Raw genomic sequence first — 19,191 nt, 5'->3', positions numbered from 1 at the left:
TTGTTCAATGGCTCATAGTGAAATGTAATCCTGGCCGTTGTTCCTTTTGCCAGATGTGCCTCATGATGTAGGAAAGCGGCCAAGGTGTGGAAGAGTAGAACTGTCTTTTGTTTGTCGCGTTGCATGCTGATTGGATAAAAAAGTAGGTGTTGGTCCTCGGCCAGGTCAGCTTCTTGAGGTGGAGGGCATGTCGGTGCTAGGTCGACGGAAGGTGGGTTGATGGGCTAAAGGCTTCCTAGGTGTTGGTTTTGGTTTTCCTGAGCTCTTGGTGGTTGTTGAAGTCCATGCCTCTGTGGCCAAGAGCTGCTCAAAATGGGGGCCCCATTTCGGTCCTGCTCACTCAGCCTGAATGCTCAGCTTGCATCATGAACAGCAGTTACATGGGGCCCGATTACGACTTTTGGCGGAACAATGGCGCAGCGGGTTTCGCTGCGTCTTCCCCACTCAGTCGAAGGTCCCTGCTGCCCACCTTCCAGAATACGACTTTTCAGTGCTCTGGTGGGCGGGTGGCGTGGCGGTCCGAGATGGTGCCTCTTTCAAAGGCGGTGGTGGCACCGAAATTGGACCGCACTACAAGGTTCCTGCACTGCATGGACTTCAAAGGCGGGGGAGGGGGGGGCTTGGGGGGGGCTGGGGCTGGGGCTGGGGGGGGGGGGGCACATGTTATGCCCCTCTGTGTGCATCCATCCACATGTGGTTGTGAAAACCTTCATGTAAACCCTGAGGGAGAGGAAACTCGTAACATGCTTGGTGGGACCGCGGTGGTCCCGCCAAGCATATTGGTGCCTCTGACCGCCAGTAGTCCCAGGGCGGTCAGACCACCTACTGATGGGGCAGTCGAGACGCAGGTGCGGCGGTGGCTGGATCCACCACCACTGTGCCACCACGAGTCTGGAGGTCCTCGGACCACCAGACTGCTAATGGGGCCCTAAGTGTACTAAGACCCTGGTTATGAGTGCCCTGAAGCGCTTGGAAGAAATTGTCTCACCTAAAAAAAACACAATACCATCGGCATTGGTCTTTGCTGGCCTTGATCATTAGAGTCTATTATAAATTTCATTCCTCAAAAATGGGGAATAACGTGAACTATGCTCCTTTCCGCACCAAAATCTGCATGTCTACATATTCACCAGGCAATTTCTCTAGGTAAACATAGGCAGGTTTGACCTGGTAAGAACCTTGGGAATATTTTACAAGTGATCGCAGTCGTAATTATCACACCTTGTAATTAACAGCAGCAGTACACTTCACACAATGTGCTAATCACAGAGGTACGTGCAGGGATTTGAATTATCATTCCATTTGTGATGACGGCTTTAAGGTTCTCTAAGATATGAGGAACAATTTGAGTGATGAAGGTACATCAAAATGTGTGTACAGGGGAGTAGCCAGAAAATTAAAATACCCCCCACTTTGACTCAAACCTCTGAGCGATTTGAAGCAAGTGAGCCCAGCAGCCCTTTCTAGAATCGTTTTCATTGCACTTAAATCCACTCATCTATCCATTCACCCTCCTACCTTTCCATCCATCAATCATCTTTTTTATTTTTCTATCCTTTCAATATTCTAACCATTCATTGAGATTCTACCTATCCATCAGTTCTCACATTATTCCATCCTTTCAGCTATCCGTGTTTCCGCCCGTCTGTTCATCCATCCATTCATCCAATGACCATTTTCTTCACACATAGATCTGTTCATACTTTTAGTCTTCTAAACACTAATCCTTTCACTCGCCTGTCAATCCTTCCATCTGTCTTTCCATCTCCATCAATTCTTTATCCCATCCTTACTTTCACCAATTGAACCTTTCACCCTTCCGTCTATCAATCCTTTCAGCCTTTGCATTCATCCTTTCTTTTTTCTTTTCACCCACCCTTCTTTCAACTTCGCCTTTCACCTTTCCATTCCTTCTTTCCATATTGACTTCCTTCCACTTTTCCTTACTTTCATACTTTCCTTCTTCAACTCTTTCCCCTATCTCTTGTCTACCACAATATTTTCTGTCATTCTTACCTGCCTTTCTCCCAGTTTTCTGCTCCCTCTTTATGTTTGTCCTCGTTTGCATAATTTCTTTCTATTTCTACTTTAATTAACTTCGCTTACATTCCAGCACTTGACCCAGACCTCTCAGCCCATTCGAATAGATCGATTTCCCCTGCAGCCATGCAGACTGAAGAAACAAATGCATAATTGAACACCTTTTAATGAGTCCTTTTGTGGTTACCCCCACTCAAGCTGCTAAAGGGAGGGGCCACGACACCACTGTGTGCGTACATTTAAAATAAGTCGTAGTAGTTTTTGCTGTTTGGTCATTCCTAACAAGGGTGGTGTATGAAAATGAAACGAAAAGTGAACAGATGAAACGTTGAAACCTGGCTTCGAGAACATTCACGGGGTCAGTCTTCTTAATTCATCTCACGTTCGTGTGTGTGGTGAAGTGGCGCCTGCCAGCAACGGGCCTTCTGCAGGGTTCTCTGTGACACCTGCCGGACACCGGTTTGAATCCCAGTCTGGGTTTCTTAACCTTTCAACCTTCTGGAGTTGATAAAATGGCTGTCATTGAGCCAACCAATAGGAGCACTTAGGGGCAGATTTATGTTAACTGGCGCATCCCCAGGGATGCGCCAGTTAACATGCGCCACAGTGCGCCACAGCTCCGCCAGCCATGGTGCGCCGCATTTATAATGCGGCGCACCATGGTGCAAAAACGGCACAGATACGTGACGCATCTGTGCCGGAAATGTGGCGCATTGCTGGAGTTGCGTCGCAAGCGCGACGCAGCTCCAGCAAGGCTCGGGGTGCCCCCATGACTAACATGCTGCGTCAAGACCTACGCCTGCTTCAAGCAGGCGCAGGCTTTTGAGGCAGCATTGGCTTAAAAGTGACTGAGCGAAATCTCATAGATTTCACTCAGCCACTTTTGCGAGGCGCACCTGCCCCGGAACGCCCACCCTGCGCCGGAACGCCCACAAGCGGCGCAGGGCTTTACAACGTGACGCATCTGCCTAGATGCGTCACGTTGTAAATCGTTCGTAGGGATGCGCCACGTTTACGCCGCCTTGCGGGACGCAACAGTGGCGTAAACGTGGCGCAAGGGCCTCATAAATCTGCCCCATTCTGTTTACACCGTCGCAAACGGGTCAACATTCTTTTGCACGGACAGCATAAAACACACGGGGCCTTATTTATGAAGGCCTTGCGCCACCAGTGCGTCACTTTTAAAATGGGAAAAAGTGACGCACCAGTGGCGCAAGGCCTTCATAAATGAGGCCCACGGTGTATATGTTGTTAATGAAATGAGTGAATTAGAATGGGCGTAGACTATGCCACATTTAAAAAAGTGTTAAAAAACTGCAAGCACATGAGTTGACGTGTTAAAAAATCATACTGTAGGTCTTATAAACGAGGTTATTTGTGTTTGTTTATTTGGCACACACAAACAAATAGATTTTTTAATAAATGGAGAATCAGTTTTCCAATCCAGAAAACTTGGTTTTGTGCTGGTGAAGTGTACACTCACACAGACATATCTATGTATGTAAATCTTATCCATTATGGGAGGGGCCGCGGGAGAGAGCAAGTATGCCCTGAGATTTGCACACATGAAAATAATGGATGGACAATTAGACCTGAACACACCCAAGCGTAAATGTTTGCACCTATTGAAAAATCATGTTATGACCCAACTCCACCTCGGAACTGGTCAGTTTTATTTTTGGTAAAGACCTGGGGGCATTTTATCAAGGAATAGCGTTAAAATTATCGCTGCTTTAGCGGCAGGAAACTGCCGCAAAAACGGCGATAATGGGCTTGATAATATGCCGTAGAGAATTCCAATAGAAGCCCATGTTAACACCAGAACATGGGCTTCTATTGGAATATTCAAGGGCATATTATCAAGCCCATTATCTCCGCTTTGGCGGCAGTTTCCTGCTGCTAAAGCAGCGATAATTTTAACGCCGTTCCTTGATAAGTTGCCCCCTGGAGTTCATTCTTTTCCAAGGTAGGCAGGAAAAGGCATTATGGGAGGGCAAGGAAACAGAACAACTCCCAAAAATCACTGCGGTGTAAGAGAATAGGGGGTATATTCACAAGTACGTGTGATAACTACTGCAAGAGTAGCATAACGCAACTTTCAACATCGCAGTCCATCGCGGTAAAATAATCCTGTTACAACGTGAAATTCACAACACGTCGGTAGCATCCGATAGTTTGCCGAAACTGCGGACAATGTCCGCGATACAACCACCGCGATGGAGACAATAACACAAACCACAACACCAAAAAACCTGCAATGGGCCCAAGCGCGATGAGGAAACCAGCAATAAGCAGCACCAGGCCTGCAACACACACCTGGCAGGTGGGAAAAATCACCATAAAAGTAGAAAAAACACCCAAGCACAAACTGACCAACACCCTAGCACCATGGAGGCTGCCGGGGCAGGCACCGCGGATGAACGCATCCCCCAAGCACCCCAGGTGACCAGCCCAGGACCACGGGGACAGGGAACGGTAAGGACAAGAAGAAGAGGAAGACGAAGTTCAGTCTGCAGGCGAACAGGATCATAGTCACGGAGGTGATGCAATACAATAAACAACTGTTCGTCACCTCCAACGTGTCATCGGGCACCAAAAATAGAATATGGCGGGACATAGTAGACAAGGTGAATGCCGTCGGGGAGCACAAGAGGACAATGGACGAGGTCAAGAGGCGAAGGAATGACTTCAAGCGGCGAACCCAGGAGAAACTCTCCGCCAACCGGAAGGCAGCAACGCAGACTGGAGGTGGGGGCCCAGCGCCACAGCTGGAGCTGGATGACATGGAGGAGCTGGTGTTGACAGTCATCAGTTTGGAGGGGCCGGAGTCGGGGGATCGGACACTGCTCGACAGGAAACAACACAACCGCAAAAGGGTGAGTAACCACCAGGTACTGGGGGATGGGAGGAAATGGGCCCAATGACACACATGCACAATGAAGCACAGCACGCACCCACAATGATTCTGGGTCCTCGCCCAGATCTACAGACTGTCACAATGTACAATGCCATGCTGTTTGAATGTCAACATGTACCATGCGACTACATACATGTGGACACTTTGTAATACACCATCTACCCTTCGCATCGCAGGGGCACTGTCACACCTCCTGCAGAGCAGTCTTAGCCACTTTTCACTGATGACGAGGAGGACAACACCATCATCGACACCCAAGCCATCCAAGACATCATGGACCTCATCGGCAATTCACCTCCAGGATCAGGGCAGGCCAGCTGCATGGAGGAGACCCCACCCACTACCCAAACCACCCAGCAGGAGGCACCCACAGCCTGGCACTCTCCCAAGACCCCAGGAAAACACATGGCCTTCCAACGCCATGTGCTGGAGTGCCAGAGGGACACCACAGAGCAGGTGCGGTTGGGCTTTGGCAACATGGCAACCAAACTTGAAGATATCCTTGGGTGTGTAGCCCCCCTCCAGGGTCTCCAACGAGCCCTGAATGACATCGCTGGAGTCATGACACGGAGAGAAGAACACCTGTCCGCTCAGAGTGGCTCCAGCGATACCAGCCGTGAGCTGGCACACATGCGGAGGCTAATGGAGGACAGGGTGCGGATGGATGTGGAAAGGATAGCAGCCATCACTGTACATCAGCGGAATATAGCAGGGATCTACCATGCCCTGCAGGTCCTCATCATGGCATTGCTGCCATAAGGCATGGCGATTTTGAATGCTGCTGCCCCCACACCATCCACATCTCCATCCCCTGGTGTGGCTATGCCTCCCTGTGCAGCAGGCCTAACCACTCGGGCACCTGAGATGTCTGTGCCACACAGTGTGGAAGACAAACCACCTCTGGCACCTGAGGTGTCTGTGCCACACAGTGTGGCAGAAAGACCACCTCCGGCACCTGAGGTGTCTGTGCCACACAGTGTGGCAGAAAGACCACCTCCAGCACCTGAGGTGTCAGTGCCACACAGTGCTGAAGCCGGTACAGCAACCCCCCCTAGGTGGGGCAGGGCACATATCCGGGGATGAGGACGTGGAGGGGCTTGTGATCAGAAGGGCTCAGTAGCATATATTTCTGCCACCTGGCCTGTTCCTGGTTGGTCCTGCACGTGGCCTCATGACCTTCCACTAACCCCAGATTCACTCAGATGCACTCACCTTGGACAGCGATATGGACCGCCACATCCTGTTTGATGACCAATGACACAGCGACCAAACTGCAGACTGCACCCCTCCTCTTCCGCAGTACTTGTCTTCCATGAATGTACTCTGGCTGGCCCTCCATGGTGTGGTGTATTCGGCATTGCTCTGTACCACTCCTGCTGCGGAGAAGCACTGGATGTGCAATAAACATCCAGTGACGCACTGCTGTGTCTTGTTTTTCCTTAATCATGTATGTATGTGTGGATGAATGTAGGGACAATGATTTCCCTTGCGTCAATGATGCACATCCAGTGTGATGGCAGTCAGAGGGGGTCACATGGCAATTTGTGTCAGGGGTCCTGTGGACACCAAAACAGGGACACATGCAGCAGCCACTTTCTAGTTCGGACATGGACTGAACCACGTCCAGTGCCCATGAGTCATTTTCTCGAGCCCTGCCTGGTACAGCAAGCCAGACCACTCCGCTCATGCTCCGGGGGGAAGGGAGAGGGGGTGCTCGTTGCTACCCGTCGCAGGTGTACTCACTGGTGTTGTGCAGGTCACTGATCTAGTTGTCAGCATGGAACAAGCCACTCCTTGAGGGCAGGTTTGCACACACACCACATCCACCCAGCCCAGGCGTCACAGGCCATGTGACCCAGCAAATATAAGGGGCCAACGGCATAACATATCCCTCTGCCGTTGGTGACTGGATGGCGGACCGAGGCCTTGCGGCTGGCAGGTGCCTACCACCACATGGCGCTGACTAGGTTTGCACAGGGTTTGTGGCAGACGCTGCATTGTGGCCTGCACAGGCACCCTGCCATGGGACGCTGACTGGGGTTGGACATGATTTGTGGCAGATGCTGCATTGTGGCCTGCACAGGCATCCCACAACGGGATGCTAACTGGGGCTGGACAGGGTTTGTGGCAGATGCTGCATTGCGGCCTGCACAGGCACACCGCCACGGGACGCTGACTGGGGTTGGACAGGGTTTGTGGCAGATGCTGCATTGCGGCCGCCACAGGCACCCCACCACAGGATGATGACTTAGGGTGCACTGAGTTTTGGCACCTTGAGCTGCTGAGTGGGTGTGCAGCCTGCGATGATGGCCCGTCCTGGTGGTACGGACTGCCCAGGATTTGTGTGCCTTGCTGGACCGCAGTGTAGGCCCCGCCTGCGTCCTGCGCTGGCCTACTGCAACGTGGCCCTCTTCCGGGGTCACAGAGTAAGTGGCACCCATTGGGCTGAGCGGCTGTGCAGGCTGCGATGTTGCCGGGTGCCCTGGTTCAGACCATGCCATGGTGTAATATGGTCCCAGCACCTGACGTGGATGCATGGTGCGGAGGGTGCCATGTCTGCGGGCCCCGGCCCGGCCCGTCCCACGTGTTGGGACCTGCAGTCTACACGCCAGTGGCAGAAGGTGATCAGTGAGGAGTGAGGCCCGTGTGTGCATGGGCGGGTATGCTCTGATGGGCGGTGGGAGGGGCCGGGATGCCTCTGGCCGGGTGTGCATGGGGGGCAGGTGATGTTTAAGTATGGGCGCAAAATCCGCTCCGCTCGCGAAATTTGCGAATTTTCGGCAATTTCGCGATCCGTGAATCTCGCGAAATTGCCGAAAAATCCGCGAATTCGCGAGCGGGCACATCTTTGAAGCTAACTTTGTAACAATTTTAGAATGGCGCCGGCAAGCTGCCAGAGTGCTTGCTGGAGCCATTCTAGAATGGTTACAAAGTTAGCTTAAACTCAGGCACCTGCCTTAACTCTGTAAGTGCTTCCTGTGGGCCAACAATTAAACCTCAACAGGAAGCACTTACAGATATAAATAAAGCAGGTGCCCGAGTTGAAGCTTAAATTCAGTGACTTCTTAATCAGCCCCAAAAAAATTGTGCGCTTTGTCAAGGCTGGGCAGGTGTGCTTTCTCCCCATATCTACCGTCGAAAATTAGCTGTGCTGCTTGATGGAGGCCTTTGCATTCTTGACTTTCACAAGCGCAATTCCCGTGCAGTTCCTGTGACCAGGAGCTTCTTTCTCCTCATCTCCAAATCGTGCTTTGTCGAGGCTGGGCAGGTGTGCTTTCTCCCCATATCTACAGTCGAAAATTAGCTGTGATGCTTGATGGAGGCCTTTTCATTCTTGACTTTCACAAGCGCAATCCCCGTGCAGTTCCTGTGACCAGGAGCTTCTTCCTCCTCATCTCTAAATCGTGCTTTGTCAAAGCTGGGCAGGTGTTCTTTCTCCCCATATCTACCGTCGAAAAGTAGCTGTGCTGTTTTATGGAGGCCTTTCAATCATCCTTGACTTTTACGAGCGCCATCCCCGTGCAGTTCCTGTGACCAGGAGCTTCTCTCTCCTCATATGCTGCACTGATCGGTCACTGACCTTTTATACACACAAGAGGCATGTGAGCTCGCATAGAAGCCCCCCCGTTACCCCCCCACACACTAGCAGTGTGCACCGTCTGCCCGCCCTTAACCCACTATGATGGAGACAGCTCCCTCGAGTGACCCCGGTGCCCTTCGGCGCGATGACAAAGTTACACACACCAGGTTGCTGGAAATATGCAGGGCAGGAGATTAATTCTGGCATGACGCCCCTGTCACAAAAATTAAACCACAACAGGAAGCACTACGGATATGAAATAAAGCAGGTGCCCGAGTTGAAGCTCAAATTCAGTAACTGCCTAATCAGCCCCAAAAAATCGTGCACTTTGTCAAGGCTGGGCAGGTGGTCTTTCTCCCCATATATACCGTCGACAATTAGCTGTGCTGCTTGATGGGGGCCTTTGCATTCTTGACTTTCACGAGCACAATCCACGTGCAGTTCCTGTGACCAGGAGCTTCTTTCTCCTAATCTCCAAATCGTGCTTTGTCGAGGCTGGGCAGGTGTGCTTTCTCCCCTTATCTACAGTCGAAAATTAGCTGTGCTGCTTGATGGAGGCCTTTGCATTTTTGACTTTCACAAGCGCAATCCCCGTGCAGTTCCTGTGACCAGGAGCTTCTTCCTCCTCATCTCTAAATCGTGCTTTGTCGAGGCTGGGCAGGTGTGCTTTCTTCCCATATCTACCGTCGAAAATTAGCTGTGCTGCTTGATGGAGGCCCTTGCATTCTTGACTTTCACGACCGCAATCCGTGTGCAGTTCCTGTCACCAGGAGTTTCTTTCTCCTCATCTCCAAATCGTTCTTTGTCGAACTGGGCAGGTGTGCTTTCTCCCCATATCTACAGTCGAAAATTAGCTGTGCTGCTTGATGGAGGCCTTTGCATTCTTGACTTTCACAAGCACAATCCCCGTGCAGTTCCTGTGACCAGGAGCTTCTTCCGCCTCATCTCCAAATCGTGCTTTGTCTAGGCTGGGCAGGTGTGCTTTCTCCCCATATCTACCGTCGAAAATTAGCTGTGCTGATTAATGTAGGCCTTTGCAATCATCCTTGACTTTTTTTACGAGCGCAATCCCATGCAGTTCCTGTGACCAGGAGCTACTCTCTCCTCATATGCTGCTCTGATCGTCACTGACCTTTTATAAACACAAGAGGCATGTGAGCTCGCATAGAAGCCCCCCGTATGCCCCCCCACACACTAGCAGTGTGCATTGTCTTCCCACCCTTAACCCACTATGATGGACAGCTCCCTCGAGTGACCCCGGCGCCCTTCGGCGCAATGGCAAAGTTACACGCACATGGTCGCTGGAAATATGCAGGGCAGGATTTATTCTGGCATGATGCCCCTGTCACAAAAATTAAACCTCAACAGGAGGCACTACAGATATGAAATAAAGCAGGTGCCCGAGTTGAAGCTCAAATTCAGTAACTGCTTAATCAGCCCAAAAAAATCATGCGCTTTGTCGAGGCTGGGCAGGTGGTCTTTCTCCCCATATCTACCGTCGAAAATTAGCTGTGCTGCTTGATGGGGGCCTTTGCATTCTTGACTTTCACGAGCACAATCCCCGTGCAGTTCCTGTGACCAGGAGTTTCTTTCTCCTAATCTCCAAATCGTGCTTTGTCGAGGCTGGGCAGGTGTGCTTTCTCCCCATATCTACAGTCGAAAATTAGCTGTGCTGCTTGATGGAGGCCTTTGCGTTCTTGACTTTCACAAGCGCAATCCCCGTGCAGTTCCTGTGACCAGGAGCTTCTTCCTCCTCATCTCTAAATCGTGCTTTGTCGAGGATGGGCAGCTGTGCTTTCTTCCCATATCTACCGTCGAAAATTAGCTGTGCTGTTTGATGGAGGCCTTTGCATTCTTGACTTTCACGACCGCAATCCCCGTGCAGTTCCTGTGACCAGGAGCTTCTTTCTCCTCATCTGCTGCTCTGATTGGTAAAATCCGCGAGTTCGCGGATTAATCCGCAAACTCGCGTATTTTTTTGACGATTTGCATAATCAGTAATTCCATGGCATCCTTTGTTCTTCTGGTGAGCCTCTGGGCTGGGCTCCCTATTTTGGTGCAGGCTGCTGTCCGACTTTACACCAGGCAGAGCAGGTGTAAAATTCCTGCTGCTAACGGGCCTTATCGCCTGTTTTGTGTTCTTATTGCCGATCTGTCTGGTCGTTGTGAATGTTGAGGTGTGGTGTTGTTGTGGCTTTTGTCACGGGAACGCCTACTCTGCATCTCATTGGCGTTAGTTGCGGGGGTCCTCTGTGGCAATGTTTTTTGTGGTTGCTATCGCGGGAAAAGTGGTGCTGTGGGCTGTTAGCACCGGCTTGTGAATGGTGGGGTACATTTATCACGACTTTGGCTGCAATAAAGTGCTGTTAATTCGGTGAAAGCTTCTTGTGAATATACCCCTGGGTTTCTTCAAGGGTAAATTAGCTTTCACTGTGGAAAAAAACAATAAAAAGGAGACCTGGGTGGAACTTGTGACGCTTTATTCTGTAGAATACCATGGGTTTACCAAGAAACTGTGAGATTCCTCAGCATTCTGGGAACTGGTGGAATAGGTTGCTCGTGCTGTGAATTAATACTGGTAGCTTGTTCCATGCTGAAAAGTCAGCAAGAACAGTACCACGGGGTGTGCCAGAGAGTGTGGCTTCTCAAGTTGATTTTGCTGCCACTCGGGTAGATTTTCTAGTCGAGTGGCAACTTTCTCACCTTAAACGTTTGCGTCTGCCTGCGACTGCCCATGTTGGAAAAATCTCACCGGATGCCCTCCTAGTGATCAAAAATCATACTGGGACACGCCAAATCTTGCTCGTGCTCGCCAACTTACTGTTTGTGAGCCGTGCATGCGAACAAGTGCCATCACAAGGTGGTTGGTGGAATTTGGACGGAACTAACGCAGAGTGGCCAAAATTCTGCCAATTTCACCAGCGCAGAAGAATATGTCACCCACCTCTAATAAAAAGTGGAAAGTGCATTTGTTCTTGCTAAGATTTGTTCTCTAGAGAGAATTGGCTTTTGTATACTTTCACGTGTGAAAGTAGAAGTCACAAAATATTCTAGGATTACACTGAGAAACTGTGGCCATAAAAGAAACCTTATTAATTCAGGACAATAATAGTGCATGTGTGTGCATGTGTGTACAAAGCAAGCATGGAAGGAATACATTTTCAGATTGGACAGGCCTTCCAAATAAGACATTGAAGAGATTTGTTGATCCCTGAAGTACATCTACAACCATAAGAGTTTGTGAATCAGGTGCAGAATGCCTCATTTTATAAAGAGTAAAGTTGTGTTAAGAGAATGAACGTAACCAAATAAAGCTACCTTGTGTACAGAGTTGAGTTGTGTATTCGGAATAGGTATCCTTTTTGTTCGTTTCGTAACAGGCACATACATGCAATGTTGTTTTTATCCAAGGGGGGCAGGATGGAGTCGAGCTCAGGGCACACACAATAACAAGGCTTCTTCGATAGTGTATTCATGTTGCACACTTAAAGTTGAGCCTTGTAAATGTAGTCTGTAGATACCGAATGCATGTGCATTTGTTTTTCTGCATGTATGCTCAGTGATGCAAATTCCTTGTTGCAGTTGTACATTTATAAATAATGAAAAGTACTTTGTTGGTTAACAAATACCTTTCTTAGAGAGAATATATATAAATTGCGTTTAAATCTGCATTCTTCATATGGGATACATGAGTTAGCTCACCAAACTAAGGGGCATATTATCAAGAACATGCGATAAAATTATCGCCGCTTTATCGGCAGGAAACTGCCGCTAAAGCGGCGATAATGGGCTTCATAATATGTCCCTGTGAATTCTCATAGCAGCCCAGGTTAACACCAGAACCTGGGCTGCTATGGGAATTCACAAGGGCCTATTATCAAGCTGATGCTCTTGTGTTTTACCACAAGAGCAACCAAAGGTTATTAGACATTTGGTGAAATTTTGTCAAAGATGTCAAAAGTTTAAGCTCAAGGAAGGTTTAACTTAACCTTATCTATGAAGGTACTGGATTATAGAGCCACTTTTGCATCTATATGTCTGCCTCTATATAAGGGATAAATACTCTGAAACTGTGCATTTTGGTTCTTTTCAGCAGGTGGTGACATTGTATGCTTGTATCTTTGCAGTCTCCCCAGATTTGCAAGAGTGGGAAGCTGGCAAATTGTTTATGTTTTAAAACAAGCAGCAAAAAGGGATCCTGTGTTGATGGAATTATTCTAGTGCAAGGATACCAGACCAAGAGGCCATCTTTAATATTGTGATGAGTTGCAAGCCTCCCCTTCCCTGCTGCTAAAAAGTCCACCCCTGCTGTAGCCAATGGGGACAATACAGCCTGTCGAACAAAGCGTATTCAATATTTCATCCATCTGGGATCATCAGGTCCTGACAGGATCAGAAAGTGAGTTAAACCCTCATATCTGCAGTCATACTTCTGGGCTCTGTGTGGCGAGTCTCCCTTGGTTGGGTCATTGAGAACCAAGATCAAAAGACTGAGGGGCATATTATCAAGGACCGGTGTAAAAAATTATCGCTGCTTTATCGGCAGGAAACTGCCGATAAAACGGCGATAATGGGCTTGATAATACGCCCTTGTTAATTCCCATAGAAGCCCGTGTTCTGATGTTAACATGGGCTTCTATGGGAATTAACAAGGGCGTATTATCAATCCCATTATCGCTGTTTTATCGGCAGTTTCCTGCCGATAAAACGGCGATAATTATAACACCGGTCCTTGATAATATGCCCCTGAATCACCTGATGTTCGTATGTTTTATCAGAACCTGTAAGGGGCATATTATCAAGCACAGCGTTGAAATTATCTCCACTTTAGCGGCAGAAAACTGCCGCTAAAGCAGCGATAATGGGTTTGATAATATGCCCTTGAGAATTCCAACAGAAGCCCATGTTGACACCAGCACATGGGCTTCTATTGGAACTCTCAAGGGCTTATTATCAAGCCCATTATCGCTGCTTTAGCAGCAGATTTCTGCCACTAAAGCGGTGATAATTTTAACGCTGTGTCTTGATAATATGCCCCTAAATGTCTTGCAACTACACTGGCAGCATACAGAGATGGCAAAACTGCTATTTTGAATCCTGTAGGGCCATCTCTACATTTCATGCTTCCGATGTCGTTAAGCAGAGTAATAGGATATGGGATAGAATGCACTGAAGACAATATTTACACTGTTTTGTATGATGTAATACTATGCAACATATGGTGCTTAAAAAAAGCAAAACTATAATGAAAAGTGTACGTTTTGTATAGAATACATCTATGTAGAGAGGGAAAGGAGCTTTGAACAAGGATCTGAGCCCAGTGTTATTGTTAGAACTGGGGGTCTCTAATTGGCAGAGGTAAGTACCTTTGACCAAGTAGGGACCCTTACTTCTAGTCAGGGTGAAGGAATACACACGTCCAATCAGTAATGACGTTCATTCAAGATTGGATGAACTGCAGCCACCTCAAACTTAACCAGGACAAGACCGAGCTGGTGCTGACCGGAGGTGGTTGCAGTCCATGGTCCCCTTCCTTCTGGCCCCCTTCCCTTGGTGTCCCTCCACTTCCTGTGTCCAAAGTAAAAACCCTGGGAATCCTTCTTAATCCCCAGCTCACTGTCCACTCACAAGTCAGTTCCGTGGTTTCTTCCTGTTTCTTTTCCCTTAGAGTAATTAGGAAAGTTTCCCGTTTCTTTTCCCCCTCAGCTTTAAAAATTATCATGTTGGCCATGGTACTGTCCCGTATAGAATATGGCAACATAGTCTATAATGGGGCCCCTGCATACATGATCCATCGATTACAACTGGTGCAGAACCAGGCGGCCCGCCTGATCCATCGCCTACCTAAATATCATCGGGTCACTCCACTACTCAAAACACTGCACTGGCTCCCTGTGAGAGAGCGTGCCCTGTTTAAACTCGGCTGCCTCACGTATCAGGCTAGATCGGGCACTGCCCCCGACTTCATCTGCTCTCTCATTAAGCCATGCTGTCCAGGCAGAGAACTTCGCTCGGCTCATTTGGCCCTCCTTACCATCCCTCGCTTTAAAAAGCAGAAGGCGGGCGGAGCGAGATTCGCTGTCCTGGCTCCAACCTTTTGGAATTCCCTTCCGGTTACCCTACGCACCTCACCTTCTTACCTTCTGTTTCGGAAGAATCTTAAAACCTTCCTTTTTACGCAAGCCTACCTGACCTAATCTTTTTAGCTGCTGCCGCCCACTGTCCACCACTAGCGCCATGAAACCGCTGGGTATACGAGCGCTGTACAAATGCTTTTAAATTCAAAATTCAATTCAGATAACCCCTGCTCACCCCCTAGGTAGCTTGGCACGACAGACAGGCTTATCCCCAAGGCAATGTGTACAATATTTGCACTTAACACATACAAGGACCCCCAAATCCACCACAAACTGAGACCACACAGGTAAGTATATAAAAATATCTCTTTATCTAGTTTTACGCAGATTAACCACTGGCAATATAGGTACAACTCAATTAACTCTTCTTGAAGCTTTGTATTGGGATAGGAAGCTATACGTGCTAGCGCAGTTCAATCTCAGTCTCTTAAAACAGTGGGAAGGGAAGTTAGCAGTAGAAGTTCTGAGTACTTTAAAAAAATAGCTGTTCGCCGTATCTCTAGTGCTGTTCTGAGGGGCCGGTACCGTGTTCACAAAGAGAAAGTCTCCCCACCTCGGTAAAGCCTTCCCGCGGCCTTGTGAGGTCCCGTCGGCTCTCCGCCCACTCTGATAATTCTACGAGCGGCGGGGAGCCAGGATGCGACTTATGGGCTGGGACGTCTGCTCTGGGACGAGGCACACACCCACGGATCCCTCGGCGAGGTCGGGTCTACTCACGGACTCGACGCGGCTCCTTCACACTGCCCAATCAGTGCGCGGCCCTTCAGGCGAGCCCCTCGTGACGTGGAGACTCCTCACGATGATGGCCACTCGCAGCGCGGCTCCTCAGACGAGCCCCTTGTGATGACACGGCTCCTTCCTCTTGCCAGCCAATACCGGTGCGAGCCTGACGATGATGCTGCGGCTTGGGAACCAATCCCAGCGCGGCGTTTGGTGAGGAGGCTCGTGGCTCTGAGCCAATCAGGGCTCTGCTCCTTCGGTTTCTCCCTCGACGGCCCCGGCCAGGCACGGCGAGATTTTCGGGATGTTTCTGGCCTCGGGCAGCGGCGATGAACTGGCGGCAAGTGATTTTCACGTGGCCAGAGGCGGGCAGAGTGCTCGTGAAGCCACCAACTCTTTCTGGGGGATAAATCACGGAGGGAGGCACAACAAACCTCCGATCCTCTGCAGCAATGTGCCGATGAGCACACCGATCTTCCTCTACGGCCAGAAGTTGCAAATCACGCTCCGAGCAGCAATTAAAGTACGATCTTCCCAGCGTAGTTCAGTTACTTTGGAACCTTTTGACCCTGGGTTCCAGGACAGGAGGCCAGCTCTTCTCAGGCCCTTGGAGATTCAGTTAGAAGACACAGCACACAGCAAAGTCTTGGTAGGTCAAGCAGGCAGGGTCACAACACACAGCAAAGTCCCTCTTCTCCTTAGCTTCAGATGAACAGCAGAACAGGTCAGCCCTTAGAGCACACAGCAAGGCAATCTTCCTTCAGTTCCTTCAGCGGTCCTTCTTCTGGCAGAGGTTCCTCTTGATTGTAGAATCTGCTTTTCTGTTGTCAGGGGTCCTTCTCTTATGCCCCTTAAAGTCTTTGAAGTCTTTGTGCAAGTGGGCCCTGAGCCCGGTCTAAACCAGTTCTGGGTGTTGCTGGAGCACTTGGGCTTCCTGGCTTCTTCCTTCCTTTCAGTGTGAGGGGCAGAGGTGACAGCCGCCCAGCAGGAGGTGGAGCCAGCATTGTGGCAGGCAGGCACAGCCCTATTCACTCCCAGGTGCTATCTCCTCCCACCACTCTAGTTGCAGATGCAGTCATTCAACCACGGGCTGACTCAGACAACCTCCTTGGGGCACCCCAGCCCCTGTCACCCTCAAACCAGACAGTCAATCCACAAGCAGGCCCAGGCACACAGAAAGGTTAGACAAGAGAACAGCCATTTTCTAAAAGTACTGTTCTCAAACACAGGATTTAAAAACAACCTTACCTAAAAGATGTGTTATTAAATTCTGAGTTCAGGGATATCAATCACTTGTGTCCCATCTTGTTCCTATGGGAAGATAGGCTGGTATCCATTGGGACCAGCCTCCCCCATGTTAGTCTATGGAGCAAGATAACCTTGCAGCAGTGAGCACACAAAATGGCTGCTGCTCACTACCAGAGCATGGTACCTGCACTAGTACATTCTCTACCTTTCCTATACACTGCACCCTGCCGAGGGGGGTACCTTGAGCCTTCCATAGGGGTGACTGATGTGCACAGAAAGGGAAGGGTTAGGCCCAGCCAGTGGGGACACTGGCCAGGAGGACATGGCAGTTCACTGACTGCACACAGGCACTGCGGTGGCAGGCCTGAGACACCATTTTAGGGCTACTCATGTGGGTGGCACAATCAGTGCTGCAGGCCCACTAGTAGCATCTGTCATCACCAGCCCTGGTACATCTAGTACACTTTACTAGGGACTTTGTGGTGATACAAATATGCCAATAAGGTACATCCAATCAATAAGACAAGTTTCATAGGGAGCACTTACACTCTGGCACTGATCAGCAGTGGCAGAGTGTCCAAAGCACCTAAACCAGCAAAACCGAAATCCAGCACAGCATCAAAAATACAGGAGGCAGAGGCAAAGAGATAGGGGAAAACCACGCCAAGGGTGTCAGGTCTAACAGTTATGATTCAGGATTAGTTACAAGAGGCAGATTCTTTTTGGTGGGTTACGCCTGTAGTTTAGAGATATTGGGCTCATATTCAGTTTGCAATCGCAAACCATGAATGTGCAATTTGAAGAGCGTCTGGTTTACAATTGGAAACTCAATTTGTATTGATAACTATGAGGCATATTTATGCGAATGATGGCATAGGGCAGTCCAACAGTTTACCTTCTTCCCTGCGCATAAGGAAAAGGCGGGAATGCACTGTATTTATCTGATATGGTCTGTTTCTGTCCTTTCCACTTGTGCTGGAGACATTTCGGCTGTCTACCACCAACTCAGGCACAATTGCACCATAGTGAAAGGGTGCCTGTGTTGTAGGCAGGATTGTTTTTGTGCAGGAAGGTGCCCCTTCTTGCACAAAACAATCCAAAGAGGTGTTTTCCTCCTTCTATGTGTGCTGCATACAAAGAAACAGGAAAAACCGAGGCAAAATAAACATATTTCTCCTCGTTCACCTCCCCTTGGGTGGCGTAAGATTTTGAAGCATTCTCAGGTTTACAAGTCCTTATAACTCTGGGAATGCATCAAAAACCATGGGAGTTGCAAGGGAACACTCACCACAACGCCAACGGAACTCTTCCCTTGCACAGAGTAAGGCAACACAGTGATTTGAGCTGTGTTGCATTACTCCCTATTTGTGAAGCCACGCAAAGCCGCTTTGCGTGGCTTTATAACCCCTTGAGTGCTTACGTCGGGCAATGGCCGACGCAAGCACTACCTCCCTGGTGCGGCTCACGTCTGTTGGAATTTGAAGTCCCACCCGCTCATCAATTTTCCCACACGGCAGGAGAATTTGTGCTGTGGTTAAGGGGTTAAATGTGACTTGGCGCTTTGCATCATGCATGTACCACGTTGCATGGTGCATGCATGACACAAGGCCCTTATAAATATGCCCTTATGTACTGATAGGTCACATTGCAAATTGTTTATTCACAAGGGGTTCCAAAATGCCCGCTTCATGAATATTAGCCTTCTCACAATTTGCGAAAATGGATGCAGAGAAAGAGTGAGTGCAAGGGGCAGCAGACCTCCGTCCTTGCATAGGCATTCCCAAGCGGACAATATTTTTTTTAAGCAGACTGTGCGCAGTTGCCTCATTAAACATGTTTCCAGTTTGGAAAAGCATACATTGGTAATGGACAACTGATCTTTTATCATGTGATGGACTGATAATATGCATTTTTTTCATATCCAATAAGTTGTCTTAATCACTTTGTTTTTTCATCTAATCAATTTATCTATAAAACATGACACTTCTATATTGCACAGTCTTTGCTTAGGTATGAACTATTCTAACTTACCTGATTGACACCTGCTACTTATAACTCTTCAATGTAATCCCTGTATGATGCGTGCTCCGTCATTATCCAGGGAGCTGAAATAACAGTATGAGTAAATAATATCAGATCAGATCAGTATACATATAAATGACTAGCAGCCCATCCCGACCTTGTCCGGGAGCAACAGGCTTCCCCGACCCCCGCCTGCCCCGACATTGTCCAGCAGCCCGGGCCCCCGCCTGCCCCGACCCCCGCCTGCCCCGACATGGGTCTCCTTACCTCAGCCGCCGCCCCTCCCGCCTGTCCGCTGCTCGCACCGCCGCTGGCCTGTCCGCTACTCCTCACGTCACCGCTCCTCCCCCGCGCCATGTCCGTTGCTCCCTTACCTCAGCCGCCGCTCCTCCAGCCTGTCCGCTGCTCGCACTGCCGTTGACCTGTCCGCTGCTCCTCAAGTCACCGCTCCTCCCCTGCGCCATGTCCGCCGCTCCTCGTGGCGCTCCTGGACGCCGCTCCTCCCCGCGCTCCTGACGTGAGCACGC

This window comes from Lissotriton vulgaris, chromosome 7, assembly GCF_964263255.1.
Source record: "Lissotriton vulgaris chromosome 7, aLisVul1.2, whole genome shotgun sequence".
NCBI lineage: Eukaryota > Metazoa > Chordata > Amphibia > Caudata > Salamandridae > Lissotriton > Lissotriton vulgaris.
Note: the sequence above shows the minus strand (reverse complement) of the source record.